The sequence below is a fragment of the Lampris incognitus genome, chromosome 4 (genome assembly GCF_029633865.1).
Source record: "Lampris incognitus isolate fLamInc1 chromosome 4, fLamInc1.hap2, whole genome shotgun sequence".
Classification (NCBI taxonomy): Eukaryota; Metazoa; Chordata; class Actinopteri; order Lampriformes; family Lampridae; genus Lampris; species Lampris incognitus.
This window is the reverse complement of record NC_079214.1, coordinates 24,211,743-24,228,864: the sequence shown is the minus strand read 5'-3', so window position 1 is coordinate 24,228,864 and position 17,122 is coordinate 24,211,743.

The following is a 17,122-nucleotide window of genomic DNA, read 5'->3' as shown; positions in this document are numbered from 1 at the left end:
CCGTCAGTCAGAGGCTACTTAGGGAGCCCTACCCGGCCCTTGTTCAGGAAGCCGACGGGGTTGAGGGGGACTCTGTGCAGGATGTTTTCAGACTCAGTTGCCAGTCCCAAACACTGAGTAGTGCGCGATCTGGGTTTGCTTGTGATGCAGCTGAGGTCAGGGCTTTTTGTCAAGCCAAATGTGACTGGCCTGATGCATCAGTATTCACAGCACTCAGTTTGGTCCAGCACGTTCAGCATCTGTCGGGTGGTCAGGATACACTGCCAATGTTATCCACTGAGGAGCTCAGGTTGAGTCAGGAGCAGGACCCCTGCATCTCCAAGGTGTTGCCCTTTGTCGCTGTTCGGAAGCGGCCATCGAGGCGTGAGAGGCATGGTGCTGACCAGAAGGTCCTCAGGCTGTTGAAACAGTGGGAGAAGTTGGAAGTCAATGATGGTGTCTTGTACAGGGTGACAAAGGACCCAGTGTCCAAGCAGAGGAGGTCTCAGTATGTTTTACCTCTGAGTCTGAAAGACAAGGCACTGTCTGGCATCCACGATCACGCTGGTCATCAGGGCCAGGACCGTACTCTCTCTCTTGCAAGGAAGCGTTTTTATTGGCCTGACATGGAGAGGGATATCAGAGCATATGTCAGATGCTGTCGGAGATGTGTGTTTGGGAAGACCCCAGAGCCAGCTGCTTGCGCGCCCCTGGAGAGCATTAAAACTTCCGCACCGATGCAGCTTGTGTGTATGGATTTCTGGTCCGCTGAGGACAGTAAGCAGCGGTCAGTCGATGTCTTAGTGGTTACTGACCACTTCACTAAGCTTGCTCACGCGTTCCCCTGCACCAATCAGACAGCGAAGCAGGTCGCCAAGAAACTCTGGGATCATGTATTCTGTGTTTACGGGTTTCCGGAAAGAATACATTCTGACCAGGGCACAAACTTTGAGAGCAACCTGATTGCAGAGCTTCTCAAGTTGGCGGGTGTAGCGAAGTCCCACACGACGGCCTACCATCCTATGGGTAATGGCGGGACAGAGCGGTTTAATCGCACGATGGGGAATATGCTCCGTTCCCTTCCGCTTCAGCAGAAGCAACAGTGGCCTCAGCAGATCCATTCTCTCACGCTCGCGTACAATGCCACTGTTCACGAGACCACGGGTTATGCACCTTTCTTCCTGATGTATGGGCGTGTCCCAAGACTGCCGGTGGATGTTATGTTCAGGCAGGTTTTGCATGATCCTCACGTTGTTGACTATGACTCTTATGCTCAGTCTCTGCTTTCCTGTCTAAGGAGTGCAATGGAGATCGCTCAGAAGCACTCCACGGCTGAGCAGCAGCATCAGGCGCGACAGTACAACAGACATGCCAAGGGCACTGTCCTGTCTGTCGGGGATTGTGTTTTGGTTGCGAACCAGAGTGAGCGATGGGAAGAGAAAGTTGGCTGACAAATGGGAGAACGGAGTGTACACGGTTGTCGGTGTCAACCCCAATATCCACGTCTACAAGATTCAGGATGCAGAGGGGCACACCAGAGTGGTGCACAGGAACCGTTTGTTGGAGGTCAACTTCTTGCCCCTTCCTGAGTTAGATCAGGGTGAGGAGTCCAGTACAACCAGTCAGTTGCTTGACTGCGCAGAGTCCGATGAGGAGGACAGTGCAGATGGCCTGACGGTCTCAGGGGATGCAGTGGGGCTAGCAGTCTCATCACTTGGAGACTCGCCTAGATCTGAGTGGGCAGAAGCGGAAGAGTTCATTCCGTCTAGTCTGGTAGTCAGTCCTGTGGGGGCCACTGCTCAGACTCCACCCAACACACACGCACCACACAACACACATGCACCACACATAGAGGCATCACACTCACTCGATGTTGGTGTTATATCTCACACTGATTCATACACAGAAGCACCACACTCACTCGATACAGATGTTGCAGCTCGCACTGTCTCACGCACACAAGTAGAGAGCGATGGTCGGGTTAGGACACGCACAGGGAGGGTGGTGAGGTCAGTGAACAGGTTAATAGAATCTATGGCTCAGATGCCATTTCTACGGAGTGTGAGGGTTTGAACTTTGATGGAGGTTGGAGTCATTCAAACTAGTTTAATGTGAGTTATTAGGTGTCTATCAGACAGGGTTGTTTTGGGCCAAGTGCATGGTGTGGCGTATCAGGCGTCACATTGATCTAGGGGAATACTGAGACTTGATCAACCTCATTATTTTCTGAACCTCGTAACCGAGGTAGTTCCTAAGTTGACTGGAGGACTAGGTCCTTCTTTTCACTTGTGCCAGTAGTCAGTGATGGGCTTTTCCTTTCCTCTTTCTCTTTTTATCCTGCTGTCAGGATGTTGGTGAATTTCAGGAGGGGTGAATGTAACCAGGTTAAAATTAATGTTTTTATTTTATTTTGTTTGAGTATGAAATATCACCAAATCCTGTCTGTGAGCTGTTATTTGTGTTTACTACATTTTATTTTATGTCATTATTTACTTTTATGTATGTTTTCCAACGACCGTCATATACGTGTACTGTCGCTTTAAGAGAGAGGTCTTGTGGGTACACGGAAGAGGGAACGCGGGAGAGGCCATTTTTGTTTTGTGGGAGGAGTCTCAAGCAGCAATCGAGCCGAGCCACACGTGTTTCTTACCGTGGGACAGTTTTGCTGGTTGAGGAGAACGTAACCTTGAGTATCCCTGTAAGAAGATACTGCAAGCTGTGGGATAAAATACTTGTTTATCCTTTCTTACATCGGAGTCCCGTGGACGGTTTCTCCTTCTAACGCACACGAGTGAAGTCCGGGCAGTGGTTGAACTTCGACCCCCACGTCCGTAAGAAACACCGCTCCCGCTGGAGGACTGGACGTTTGTCGAAGGGTTTGAAACCAAAATAAATGGTAAGGTGGGCCAAATAGAGTCCTGTGTGTTCCCCCTCCTTCCTTGATCATGATGATGATGATGATGATGATGAGAGACTGAGGGCCCCCACAACACCTGGGGCCCCACCCAACTAGAACACAACACAGAGCTAATGATGAGAGTGACGGGCATGCAGCAGGCTGACCAGCATAGAACAGCATAGGACTGCCCCCGTTACATTACATATAGCTGAAAGTTACTGAATACATATTCTGTTTTGTTACATATATCTGAAAGTTACTGCATAAGAATTCTGTTTTGTTAATGTAACGGGGGCTTTCCTATGCTGTTCTATGCTGGTCAGCCTGCTGCACGCCCGTCACTCTAATCATTAGCTCTGCGTTGTGTTCTATTTTGGGTGGGGCCCCAGGTGTTGTCGGGGGCCCTCAGTCTCTCATCATCATCATCATCATCATCATGATCAAGGAAGGAGGGGGGACACACAGGACTCTATTTGGCCCACCTTGCCATTTATTTTGGTTTCAAACCCTTCGACAAACGTCCAGTCCTCCAGCGGGAGCGGTGTTTCTTACGGACGTGGGGGTCGAAGCTCAACCACTGCCCGGACTTCACTCGTGTGCGTTAGAAGGAGAAACCGTCCACGGGACTCCGATGTAAGAAAGGATAAACAAGTATTTGATCCCACAGCTTGCAGTATCTTCTTACAGGGATACTCAAGGTTACGTTCTCCTCAACCAGCAAAACTGTGCTACGGTAAGAAACACGCGTGGCTCGGCTCGATCGCTGCTTGAGACTCCCTCCACAAAACAAAAAAAACGGCCTCTTCCGTGTACCCACAAGACCTCTCTCTTAAAGCGACAGTACAGGTACATGACGGTCGTTATAAAACATACATTAAAGTAAATAATGACATAAAATAAAATGTAGTAAACACAAATAACAGCACACAGACAGGATTTGGTGATATTTCATACTCAACCAAAATAAAATAAAAACATTAATTTTAACCTGGTTACATTAACTATATCTACGTTACAACTGAAAGCTCTTATTTTTGCCCCAAAGAGTGAATAAATGCTATAATGCAATTTAAAATGCAGTTTCTACTGTTTCTATCAAATTGCAACCCCCCTCCCCCAAGATCAGGTGGAGGGGTCCTCAGGGTAGATCAAAAATACGCAGGGGGTCCAGGACACCAAAAAGGTTGAAAACCACTGCTTTAGTCAACTGGTTAACGTTGTCGCTTACGGTGCGAGAGATAGGGGTTCGCGCCCCGACTGAGGCGTGGGATCCCGGGCTGCCCCCCGAATTCGCTGCAGTATTTATTGACATTTATGCAAACGCCCACAAAACGTCACATCCGTTTATGCCGTGGAAGGGGGGGGGCAAATCATTCGAGTTAAGGCGGGTAGACCTTCTGAGGTGGTTGATCTTTGCTGTTAGTATTACCATTACCATTATTATCAGGAATCACGAACAATTTATTTTCATTTCTTAGACGTACGTGCGTACACAAAGAAATGGAATTTCGTTTTCCCCAGCCCACAGCAGTGTAACACAAAAAAACCACACATCCAAAATTATTACTATTGATCTTTGCTCGCTACCATGCCGAAAAGTTGTTGCGTAGCGTTCTGCACAAATAAATTTAAAAATCCCGAACTAAAATTTTATATACTGCCGAATAAACTCACGGAACCGGCAAGGAGAACAAAGTGGCTGCAGTCTTATCAGGCGGCAGGATATGTCAGGACATTTATGGGATCCTACATAGCTGGTTGCCACCTTTGATTTGTGAAAAACCGGGACATTCGACGCGCGACGCGGGGGGTTAAACCATATTTGCAAATTTTAACATTTGTTGGATTCCCTATTGCCTCTCTTACCTATATTTATCCTGGCACAGACGCTCTCCCTGACGCACTGCCTGACCCTGACGCAGTTGCACTCACTCTAGACTCCTGCTGCTGTGCCTTTCTGCATGAAATACAGATTTAAAAAATACAGAGGAAAACACGATTAGATATGTTATAGCCTAACAGATTATAAACAACTTTTTAACTTAATGAATTTGGGAAACCTAACACTGACATTTCTCACCTCTTTTCCAGGTGTACTTGTCGTTCCTCTTTGCTGCCTGTAGGAGTCTCTGCTGTCCCTCAATTAATGTTTTAAACTCCAAGCATGACACTGAAGTTTAGTCTGACTTGAACTTCTGCTTTGACCAACCCCATTGACATCATGTTCCTTTTATCTGACCAGACATCCTCCGTGTGGCTAAATACACGCTCAGCATAGGCATTGCTGACGGGGGCAGTCAAAACAAAGGATACCACTTGGAACAATGCAGTTGCTTCTTTCTCCTTGTTGAAAAAAAATGTCTATTTCTTGTCTGGTGCCAGGTCTTCTGGGATGCTTTCAAATACAGAGTTAAGAACAGTGTGGTCCTGATACAGTCTGTCCTCGTCAATGACCAGAGCTAGTTTGTCGACCAATCGCTCGAGTGCATCCCATTCCATTGGACCATTCAGTCGCAGACCGCTAACATTAGACATAACTGGATCCTCAAAATCAAAGTTTGCCTCCAGGTACAGAGCAGCCTTTTCAAAGAAGCTGTCGGCCAGTGCTCCGGACTCCGTCTGTTCTCTTGCACTCAGTTTTGGGAACGCTTGCTTCGTTTTACTACCATAAAATCTGTCTGCACGGCGTGAGATTAATTGGCTGCGCAATCGGCTCATCACTGCGTGAACATCAAGTAGAGCATAGCTCTCATTTTCCAACTTTCGTATTGCGCTGTCAAATTCCTGCATAACGTTGTGCATGAGCAACAGGAAACATTCAAGCAGGGTCGATTCATCCTCATCACTGCTGTCAGCAGCATTAGCACCACTTCTGCTCATAGCTTTCCAGATAATGTCAGGACAATCCTTCTTTTCCAGAGACAAAAAAATAACACTTCAGGGCAGGCCAGCACCCCAAGATCCGCTGAATTGCAGGCAACAGAGATAACCAACGGGTTGGTACACGCCTCAGTATCTCTTTGTACTCTATTGAAGTAAACTCACAAAACTCTTTCAGAGATTCTGCTTTTTTGGCTGAGCATGAGAATTCGCAGTAGATTTTTAGAACAGTGCATTCAACATCATAACCTGCAGCGCTGAGAAGTCTGTTCGCGTTTTTCAGGGTGTTGTGGATCAAGTGTTTGCAGGTGCCCTTTACGATGTGTGGACTGACTTCTTTCAGTTTCTGAAAAACCGAATTATGCTTGCCAAAATTTACAGATGCATTGTCAGCTCCATATGCACTAATCTGGCTGACAGACAGGCCATTTGTTTCTGTGATATCCACAATTTGTTCGTAGATAGCTCTGCTCGTTTCATGGGGGTCCTCGTAAAATTCCAATTGTAGTAGACCAACAGCGCTACCTAGTGGTGGTTAAGCTAGGCTCTGATATACCCCGGATGTTGACTGCTGCGACAGTCGGAGAGCTACAATAAAGAGGACAAGACGTTGGGAATTGCTCTTCGGCTCAAATCACTGTTATGGATATATTAGCAGTATAGGATACATCCAGATAATATATTACAGTGGCGACGAGGATGGGATACCTTTAATGTGAGAAGGTAATCCCGGTAGTTAATAAAAGCGTACGAAGCAACGTGACGCTACAAGCTAGCTTCCAGCCAGCTAGCAAGAAAAGACTAGCTAGCCAAGCCAAGCACAAGCATGGCGCATTTCATCGGCAATATTGCTGAATACAAGGAAGGTAAAGAGGACTTCGAGTCGTACCTTGAAAGATTGGAGCAATGGATGATCGTTAATGAAGTGGAGGACGGTAAGAAGGCCAATGTTTTCCTGTCTGTGATAGGCGCAGAAGCCTATGGCCTACTAAAGAACCTCTGCATGCCAGAAAAACCGAGTAGCCTCACGTATGCAGTACTGAGCGGGAAACTAGCATCCCATTATAAACCCAAGCCACTAATCATAGCTGAACGTTTTAGATTTCAGAAAAGAAACCAACTAGAAAATGAGTCAGTGTCTGATTATGTGGTTGCTTTAAAGCACTTGTCCACACATTGTGAATTCGGTCAGCATTTAAATGAAGCACTGAGAGACCGATTTGTTAGTGGTTTAAAGGTGGAGGCTATTCAGAGAAAGTTGCTCGCAGAACACAATCTGACTTTTGCAAAAGCATGTGAGCTGGCCTTATCTATGGAAATGGCGTCAAAGAATACGCTGGAGTTTGCCAGCAAACCAAGCGGAGCTGCAACTGTGAATAAGATAGACAAGAAGAGAACAAGCAAGGGTGTGTGGAGAAGCAAGTCGTCCACCAGCGAGTGGAAAAGCAAGCAACCTGCCAGTGAACTCTAGACCACAGAGAACAGAAACGCACCAACCCTGTTACCGATGTGGAGGTAACAACCATGCAGCTCAAGTATGTAGGTATAAAACCGAGACATGCCACAAGTGTTCCAAGGTAGGGCACATAGCAAGAATGTGTAAAACTAAAAATAGACAGGGACATACACAGTATGTGGCTGAAGACCACAGTCCAAGTGAGAGAGGAGATGGAAATGAGGATGAACTGTTTGGTGCGTATCCGATGAATACAGTGTACTCCACGAATACAGTTGGTAATGGAAAAAAGGACATTAAGGTCAGTATTAAGTTAGAAGGAAACCCTGTAGACATGCAGCTTGACACAGGAGCTGCCGTAACCCTGGTATCTGAGATAGTGTACAAGGAACATCTCTCACACCTGCCACTGAAAGAAAGTAAAGTGCGTCTGTCAACCTTTTCCGGTGAGAACATTCCCTTGATGGGCCAAGTGACTGTCAATGCGAAATATGACAACCAGAGTGGAGATTTACCTCTTGTGATTGTGAAAGGTGACAGACCAGCCCTCTTTGGCCGTAACTGGCTGGCCAATTTTAAACTAGACTGGGAAAGCATATTCTCAGTCACACCAGCAGGGGGCAGTGATAACACAGATGTAGAGGCAGTGTTACAGAGACACAAAGCAGTATTTGCTGAGGAGCCTGGCACTATTCGTGAATTTAAGGCAAATATCAAAGTGAAGCCAGATACAAACCTGTCTTCAGAAAGGCAAGACCAGTGCCATACGCACTAAAAGACACAGTTGAAAAAGAGCTAGATAGGCTGGAAAAAGCTGGTATTATCTCAAAGATGGACCATAGTCAGTGGGCTGCCCCGATAGTAGTTGTACCCAAATCAGACAAGTCAATTCGTATCTGTGGAGACTATAAAGTCACGGTTAATCAGAGTGTGGAAGAGGAGACCTATCCACTACCGAATGCCGAGGATCTCTTCGCCACACTGGCCGGGGGCACTCTCTTTAGCAAATTAGATCTCTCACATGCCTACCAACAGCTTGAGTTAGAGAAGGACTCAGAGAAGTATTTAACAATAAATACCCACAAAGGACTGTATGTTTATCACAGACTTTCATATGGAGTGTCGAGTGCACCTTCTATGTTCCAGAATGTGATGAACCAGATACTACAAGGCTTAGAGCATGTGACCTGCTTCCTCGATGACATACTAGTCACAGGCAGAACAAGAGAGGAGCACCTGAGGAACCTAGATGAGGTTTTGAGCCGACTGGAGAGCTACGGGGTAAGAGTGAAAAGAGCAAAATGTGACTTCATGCAGGAGAAAGTAGAGTACCTGGGGCATCTGATAGATAAAGAGGGACGTAAATGCACCCCAGCCCACAAACGTCATAGAGCTATGGTCATTCCTAGGACTGTTAAACTATTATGGCCGTTTCATGAAAGATCTGTCTACCGTATTGCAGCCACTACACCAACTCCTGAAGAAGGAAGTCGAATGGAAATGGACACCAGAGTGTGCAGCAGCATTCAAGGCTGCCAAAGAACAGTTAGTGAAAAGCTCAGTAGTAGTACACAACGACACGCAGAAACCACTGAGATTAGCTTGTGACGCATCCCCTTATGGGATAGGTGCGGTAATGTCACACATAATGGAAAATGGGGACGAGAAACCAATCGCCTTTGCGTCACGTACATTGACAGAGGCAGAGAGTAAATATAGTCAGATAGAGAAGGAGGCGTTGGCCATAATATTTGGCGTGACCAAATTTCATAAATATCTCTATGGCCGCAAATTCAGTTTAATAACTGACCACAAACCCCTCCTTGCCATCTTAGGACCCAAGTCAGAAATCCCTACACTAGCCGCTTTGCGTATGCAGAGATGGGCACTGAGGCTTATGGCTTATGACTACAGTATAGAGTACAGAACGTCAGCGGACAATGCAAATGCGGATGCGTTATCTAGACTGCCGGGGAAAGGAAAGGACAAAACAGCGGAGGAGAACAGCATTTTTTATTTCTCATTAGTAGATGAGCTACCCGTGCAGGCTACAGAGATTGCACAGAGCACTCTCAAGGACCCAGTCCTATGCAAGGTACTGGAACTGACCCGGTCTGGATGGCCGAGTTACATCAACGATGACACACTGAAACCGTACTTCAACCGAAGGAATGAACTGTCTGTGGAACAAGGATGCATTCTGTGGGGAATTCGAATTATCATCCCACCAGCACACAGAGAACGACTACTGCACGACCTACACCAAGGGCACCCCGGAGGGTGCAGGATGAAAAGTTTGGCGAGGGGCTATTTATGGTGGCCTCAGTTGGACAGTGATATCGAACGTGCAGTGCAGCAATGTGATGCTTGTCAGAGTGTGAGGAAACTACCAGCAGTAGCACCACTACACTGCTGGCAGTGGCCTACGAGAGTGTGGCAGAGGCTACATATTGACTTTGCAGAGAAGGATCAGCAACACTTCCCAGTGTTAGTAGACAGTCATTCAAAATGGCTTGAGGTGATCCCCATGGCAACAACTACCGTCGCCAAAACGATCGAAGTGCTGCGGAGCATCTTTTCGTCCTACGGTCTTCCTGAGGAGATCGTCTCGGACAACGGTCCACAATTCACCTCGCTGGAGTACAAAACATTCCTGAAAAGCAACGGCATTAAGCAGACCTTGGTGCCAGCTTACCATCCTGCTTCTAATGGTGCCGCAGAGAGAGCAGTCCAGACGGTGAAAGCTTCACTTCTGAAACAGCTGCTCGATGAGAAGAAACAAAACGTCACTATTACAGTGAAACACAGGCTCGCCAACTTCCTGTTGTCATACAGGACCACACCACACAGCGTTACAGGTTGCACACCAGCAGAACTGTTCCTCAAACGTCAGCCTAGGACCAGGTTCAGCCTGCTGAAGCCAGACCTCGCTCGAGTGGTGGGGGACAAACAACAAAAGCAGAAGGACTATCATGACCAACCCGCCTCGAAGCTGAGACATCTGTCAGAGGGGGACTCAGTACTGATCCGAAACTTCCGTGGAGGAAAGGAGAGGTGTGGAATGGAGTGAACCGACGTTCAGTCCACATTGACCATCTGCTGTTCGACCGACCCTCCAGTCCTCCTGAGGCATTTCAGTTTCAGGATGACCAGATGGGTATCAGCAACACCTACCCTGCAGTTGCGGATTTGGGGGGGAAAGGCACACCTGGAGCCATAGGTGCTAGCCCGTACTCACCTGAAGATACACCCGTTCCAAGGATGCAGGCTCCGGAGAAGCTTGCAACACCCTTACGAGGTTCGGTGGGCAAGGCCGTGTCGCCTCCTCACCGAGCATCCACTTCCCCTGAGGTGGTTGAGCGCCGATACCCTCAGAGAGAGAGGGCACCTCCAAAACGACTGTCCTTGTAAGATCAGCCGAGTTCCTGAATAAAAGAGTTCCTGAGAGACTAAATTGTTCAACTCCTGTTCAGAAAAAAATGTGAAAAAGAGTTCCTGAGACTGATATGTAAATGGGCAAATGTGGGTCGAAGTGGGTTGTGTAACCAGTAATGACCAAGTAAAAGATGCTGAAAGTAATTTGCCATATCAGCATGTTTTAGAGTGATAATATTTTATTAGGGGAACTTCATAGTTTAAGGGGGAGGAGTGTAGTAGACCAACAGCGCTACCTAGTGGTGGTTAAGCTAGGCTCTGATATACCCCGGATGTTGACTGCTGCGACAGTCGGAGAGCTACAATAAAGAGGACAAGACGTTGGGAATTGCTCTTCGGCTCAAATCACTGTTATGGATATATTAGCAGTATAGGATACATAACAGATAATATAGCGAATATATTACACCAATAGTCATATTTAACACCCTCGTCTTCATGGGAGGACTGGACTGTGTATGGATATAGTTTGGCGTTGCCCGAGTTTGCAAAATATGGGGCCTGTTTCAGTTCTGTAGCTAAACGCTCCTGACTGTTAGCACATTTTGAACTAAAGCTTCGCTTTTTGTTCTTCCACATGACATTTTTGTGGCAATACTCGAATCATGAAAGATCTTTGCACTTACTTTATTGCCACAATCCGTAGATAAGTAGCTGTGGCCACGAATCACTCCGTGGTATATATACACTGGTAAGCTGCACAACTGCTACCCCGTCTTCCTCCGGTGAACTTTTTTTTTTTGTCATAAAGGTTGCAGTGGCTATAGTTTTGCGTTTGCTTGATACAAAATTCTGGTGCCTCTTTGTTCTTGCATGGTTTTCCAGTGCCGTTTTCCCTTCATATTTAACTGAAATTTTGGCTGAACACAAAATACACGTGGTGAAGAGCGGGTCTCCTTGGGTTGGCCTTACCCATTCAGAAAAGTTCTCTCTTTTCGCCCCGTCTGAGTTGTACGTTGTAAATAGTTTTTTTTCTTTCTTTGATGCTGGTGGTATTGTATTTAGAAATCACGTCAGGACACAGTGGCTTGTCTTGTTTTATTCTCTCGTCCTCCTCGTCCGTCTCTCCCCCTATTTCACAAAAAGGGGGAAAAATCGAAGGTTTATAGGCTAGTAGGCTAGCTAGCTGAACTCCCTCACGGTAGGGCCGTTGAAGTGCATGTGCGTGGCAGACTGACAGGCAGGCGTTATTATGAAACCCACTGCTTTTCAAGCACTAGGATTGGCCAGGTGTCCAAGCGCTCCGACGCAAACCGCGTTTGTTTTTTTTTTTGTGGTTGAATACACTTTTCCACACGTTTTGTGTGCCCTTATTAACAAGTAGTGGTTATCGCCATCAGCCAACTACTTAATACAGAAAAAAGTACTCCCTTTCAGGAACTGTTGCTGCATAATATTGTAGCGAATTCGGGGGACAACGCAACCACAGGAACTGCCGCGGCCGGGAAGCGAACCTGTATCGCCCGCACCGCAGGAGCCGTCGCTGGCCGCTAGACTAAAGGGTCGGACTCGCCAGCTAGCGGCCAGCGTGTCTACTTATCCGTGCACGTTACACTACCCCGCTCCTTCGGGAAGCGCATCCGATGGAGAGAACCGTCACACTCAGCACGCGAGGGGGGGGGGGGGGGCAACACCGGGGAGTAAGCAGGAGAAAGGCTTCATGATGTATATTTCGAGCTACATTGATATACATTGATAATTATGAAGGTAAGTTAGCGTTACCTCAGAAGCTAGCTAGCTAATGCTAACGTAAACGTCAAGAGAAAATTCAGTTCACTTGCACGTTACTATTATCAGTCTTCTAACCATCTAACGTTTGATGATTTGATTATATGAATAACATGCCCGTCCCCCAGTTTCAAGTAGAGATCAGCAGACAGGGAGAGTGAGTGTCCGAGCAGTCTGCCACAGATCAATGAGGAAGCATGAAAGACCTCACAACCTCAGAGTAGGCTATGAGAGTAGAGCGGAAGATAGTTCAGTTATCTGTCAGTTCTGGGGATTTTATGCGGCTAGGACATGTGCAAATATATCATTGTATCTTGAAGAAGTTGAAATTCAACGTGATATCAGGCATTCATAATTAAGTTGTCTGGCTATTGTATTGGCTGTACAATGCCGTTATTATGGCTGTGGGGCGAAACTCCTCACTGACAGACCAACTTTTTGCGAGGTGCACTGACAGGAATGTTCTATTATCCTTCATGAAAACCCCAGTAACTGGTTGTTGTATATAGCTGTTTGAGGTTTTATTTGTCATGCTGTTCAATATTCATTGCGCAAAATAATTATTGACTGTAGGATTGAGACAGTTAAGGCATTGATGTTATGACGACTCATTATTGTTCCATAAACAACAGAAATAGACCATCTTAGACCATAGGCTACCCTGACTGCTCAACTTGATTATCTTTCTTTAGTTTATAGATTGTGGTTGCCGATTCTTCCCCAGTCCAAATGGTTGAGGCTGAGTGTTCATGTGTGGCTGGAACAGCACTCTGCAATCATAATGTTGCACTGCTGTTTCAGACTGCACACTACTCTCAGTTAAACCTCACAGCTGTTCCTCCAGTGTTGAGCTGTACAGAGACGGAACAGCGCTGGCACAAGCCACGGACGATGGTGAGTCTATGAGCGCACCTGCACCATCCAATTGTTTAAACATAATACATACATACATACATACTGTAATGATCTGTGCCCTCTGGCTATGTTAACTTATAACATTAATAAAGCAAGGACGACTTCTCTCGTGCTGGGTGTTTATTCACCGACCGGATTCCCACTGCCGTTGTTACGTACATCACGTGACTTTGTTGTGGCGCTACGGAAAGCCGTAAGGGACATTAGCAAATCAAATATTACTAGCAAATATTACATCTCCCTTTTTCTGAAAAGTGCTGCTTTCTCTGCAGAGATACAGACCACGTTGAGCACGTTTATAAGCGAATACAATCTTAATAAGAAAGAATATGAAAGTGGAACTCTTATATAACTGGACTGCAACAAAGTAGTGTAAAACATTTCCTTCACTGTCTAAATGTGACGCCATAATAACATTTCATCTTTTTTTTTCATTTCATTACTGGTAACTGCAAACAGCAGGTAGGTACACAAGGTAAGTGAACGCTGTAAATATTTCTTTTCAAAACATAGCAGGTATAGTACAGGTTGGTGTAAAATTCTCTCTTTTTTAACATTCATAAGTCAAGGATTTGTCTTGGTTTGATCGTGCGACCTGACCTCGTGGTGTAACCAGGCTGTGTGTCTGGTTGTCGCTGATTGTTCGTGTCTGGAGGTTCAGCATGCTCTTGCTGATGGGCTTGTGTGTTGTTGTTAGCGCTCGTAACAGTCTGCTGTGAAGTGTGTGTGTGTGTAGTGTGAGTGTTCACTCTGCTTTGTCGCAGGTGTTGACGGTTGCGTTGGTAGATCTGACCTTCTTTGGTTTGGATGTGGTAGCTCCTGTCTGTGTTCGCTGGTCTCTCCACAGTTGCAGGTCTCCAGGATCCATCCTCCTGCCGGAAGCGGATTGGTGTGCCTGCGGGCAGGTGGGGCAGAGGTTTGGCTGTTCGGTTATAGTATGCCTGCTGGCGCTGTTGACATACCTCTCTCCTTTTGTGAACATCCTCCTGACTGGCGATCTGTGGCTGCAGGTGTTTTGCTGTTGATGGGAGAATGGACCGCAGCCTCCGACTCATCAGTAGCTGTGCCGGTGATTTCAGGTTGTCCACCGGTGTGTTGCAATACTCCAGTAAGCTCATGTAGGGGTCTTTGTTCTCAGCTTTGGCTTTGTCCAGGATGCGTTTGGCCGTCTGGACAGTCTTCTCGGAGAGGCCGTTGCTCTGTGGGTAGTGGGGGCTTGTGGTGGTGTGTGAGAAACCCCATGTCTGTGAGAAGTTGCGGAACTCACCAGAGCTGTAGCACGGACCGTTGTCGCTGATGATAGTCTCGGGGATTCCGTGTCGAGCCATTGCTGCTTTCAGCTTCATGATGACGGCAGATGAGGTGCAGCTGTAAAGTCTCTCTAGCTCGAAGAATCTGGAGTAGTAGTCCACAGTGACTATGAAGTCCTGTGAGTTCCATGTGAATAGGTCTGTGCCTATCACTTGCCACGGCCGCTCGGGTATGGCATGTGACATCATTGGTTCCTTTGCATTTGCGCTGCGCCGTTCTTGGCATATGCTGCAGTCTGCTACCGCATCCTCGATCTGTTTCCCCATGCCAGGCCAGAACAGTAAGTCTCTTGCTCGGCATTTGCTTTTTTCCACGCCAAGGTGGCTGGCATGGATGCGCTGTATCATGTCCTTGCGAAGCTTTTGGGGGACAATGATTCTCTCACCTTTGAACAGGATACCGTCCATTTCTGAGATTTCTGCTCTGTGGTTCCAGTATTCCTGGATGCTGGGCGGGCACTTTTTCTTTGTGTCTGGCCAGCCAGTGAGTGTGGCTCGTCTGAGTGCGGTGAGCTGTGGATCTTGCGCTGTTTCCTGCTTGATTTCTGTGAGTCTTGTGTCGCTCACAGGGATGTTGCTGAGGACTGTGTGCACTTGGGCCTCCATCCCTTCCTGTAGGTCACTGTCGTGGTGTTCTATTGACTTGCGTGACAGTGTGTCGGCCACCGGTATGTCCTTACCGGGGCGGTGGATGATTTGGATGTCGTATTTTTGGAGCGCCAGGATCATCCGTTGCAGCCGGGGTGGTGCTGCTGCCAGTGGCTTTTTTAGTATTGCCTCCAGAGGCTTGTGGTCTGACTCCACAATCACTTTTCGTCCGTACATGTACTCGTGGAACCTCTTTCAGCCGAAGACCACAGCGTAGAGCTCCTTCTCTATCTGTGCGTAGTTTTCTTCATTGCTGTTGAGTGACTTGGACGCATAGGCAATTGGTTTGCCATCTTGGAGCATGACAGCCCCAAGGCCACTTTTGGATGCATCCACTTGGAGTCGCAGCTCTTTCTGCGGGTCGAAATATGAGAGTACTGGACCTGGGTGCTGTGTAATGAGATTCTTCATCTCTTGGAACGCCTTGTCGTGGACTGCATCCCACACAAACTCACTGTCCTGTTTCAGAAGCTGTCTGAGGGGTGAGTTTATCTGTGAGAGGTGTGGAGCGAATCTGGCGAGGTAGTTGATCATGCCGAGGACTGTCTCCAGCTCTGCTTTGTTCTGTGGGGGTTGCATGTCCTTGACCGCCTTCACCTTGTGTGGGTCTGGTTTGATGCCTTCGTGTGAGAGCGTGTGGCCGAAGTAGCTTACCTCGGACACGCATATGTGACACTTGTCGGGGTTGAGCCTCACCCCTCACTCCCTTGTGCGCTTCAGCATCGCTCTGAGACGCTGGTCATGTTCCTCTTTAGTCTTTCCGAACACTAGTATGTCGTCCACTATGGCCATCACACCGTCCAATCCTTCATAGGTTTCATCCACGCGTCTCTGGAACTCGTCTTGAGCGGACACGATTCCGAATGGCAGTCTGAGGAAACGATACCTGCCAAACACTGTGTTAAATGTCGTCAACATTGAGGATTCAGTGCTCAGTTTGATGGCCCAATAGCCTGACCGCGAGTCTAACACGCTAAAGTACTCAGCTCCAGCGAGCTTTGTGGTGGCGTCCTCCAGCGTGGGGAGGGGGTAGTGAGGTCGTTGTATCACTTTGTTAAGAGCTCTGGGGTCTAAACACACTCTAAGTTTGCCTGTCTTTGGCTTCTCAACAATGACGAGTGCGTTCACCCATTCTGTGGGTTCTGTTACCTTACAGATTATGCCGCCTTTCTCCATGCTGTCAAGCTCGTCCCTCAGTTTGCTGCGTAGGGCGATGGGGATTCTGCGTGGCGGGCAGACGACCGGCGTTGCACCTGGTGTGACGCGGAAGGTGCACTCGCCTGGGAACTCTCCTATTCCCTGGAAAACATCTGCATACTCATCCATTATGCTCTGTGATGTGACATTGTTTTCCTCGCTCACAGCCATCACTATTTTTACCAAGTTTAGGTCACGGCATGTTTTCATTGCCATGACTGGTGGGGCGTTTGTGTCAATGACGTAAAAGTCCAGCATCATTGCATTGTCTCTGTACTTACATTTGAGTTTGCATGTGCCTTTCACGCTCAGCGCGCCTCCTCCATATTCAGTGAGTCTGTGTATTGCTGGTTTCAGTGTCACATTTTTGAACAGTGCCTGGAACAGGTTGGTGGGAATAGTATTGGCCTGTGCCCCAGTGTCTAGTTTAAACTTTACCTTCTGTGGAGGTGTGCCAATTCCAACCTCTATGTAAGCCTGCTCGTTGCTTTTTTCCGTTGTTCTCTATTGAGATGCAGTCTATGTACAGCTCTGTCTGTTCTCCCACAGCGGTGCTCTCCACTGTAATGTTGTCGAAGTACAGTTCTTCCTGCTCTCTGTCAGTGGTGTACTCTTCTGGGTTCTCTCCGACGGCATGTACTGTGCCGCGGTAGTACTTTGTCTGTCCCTGGGAGC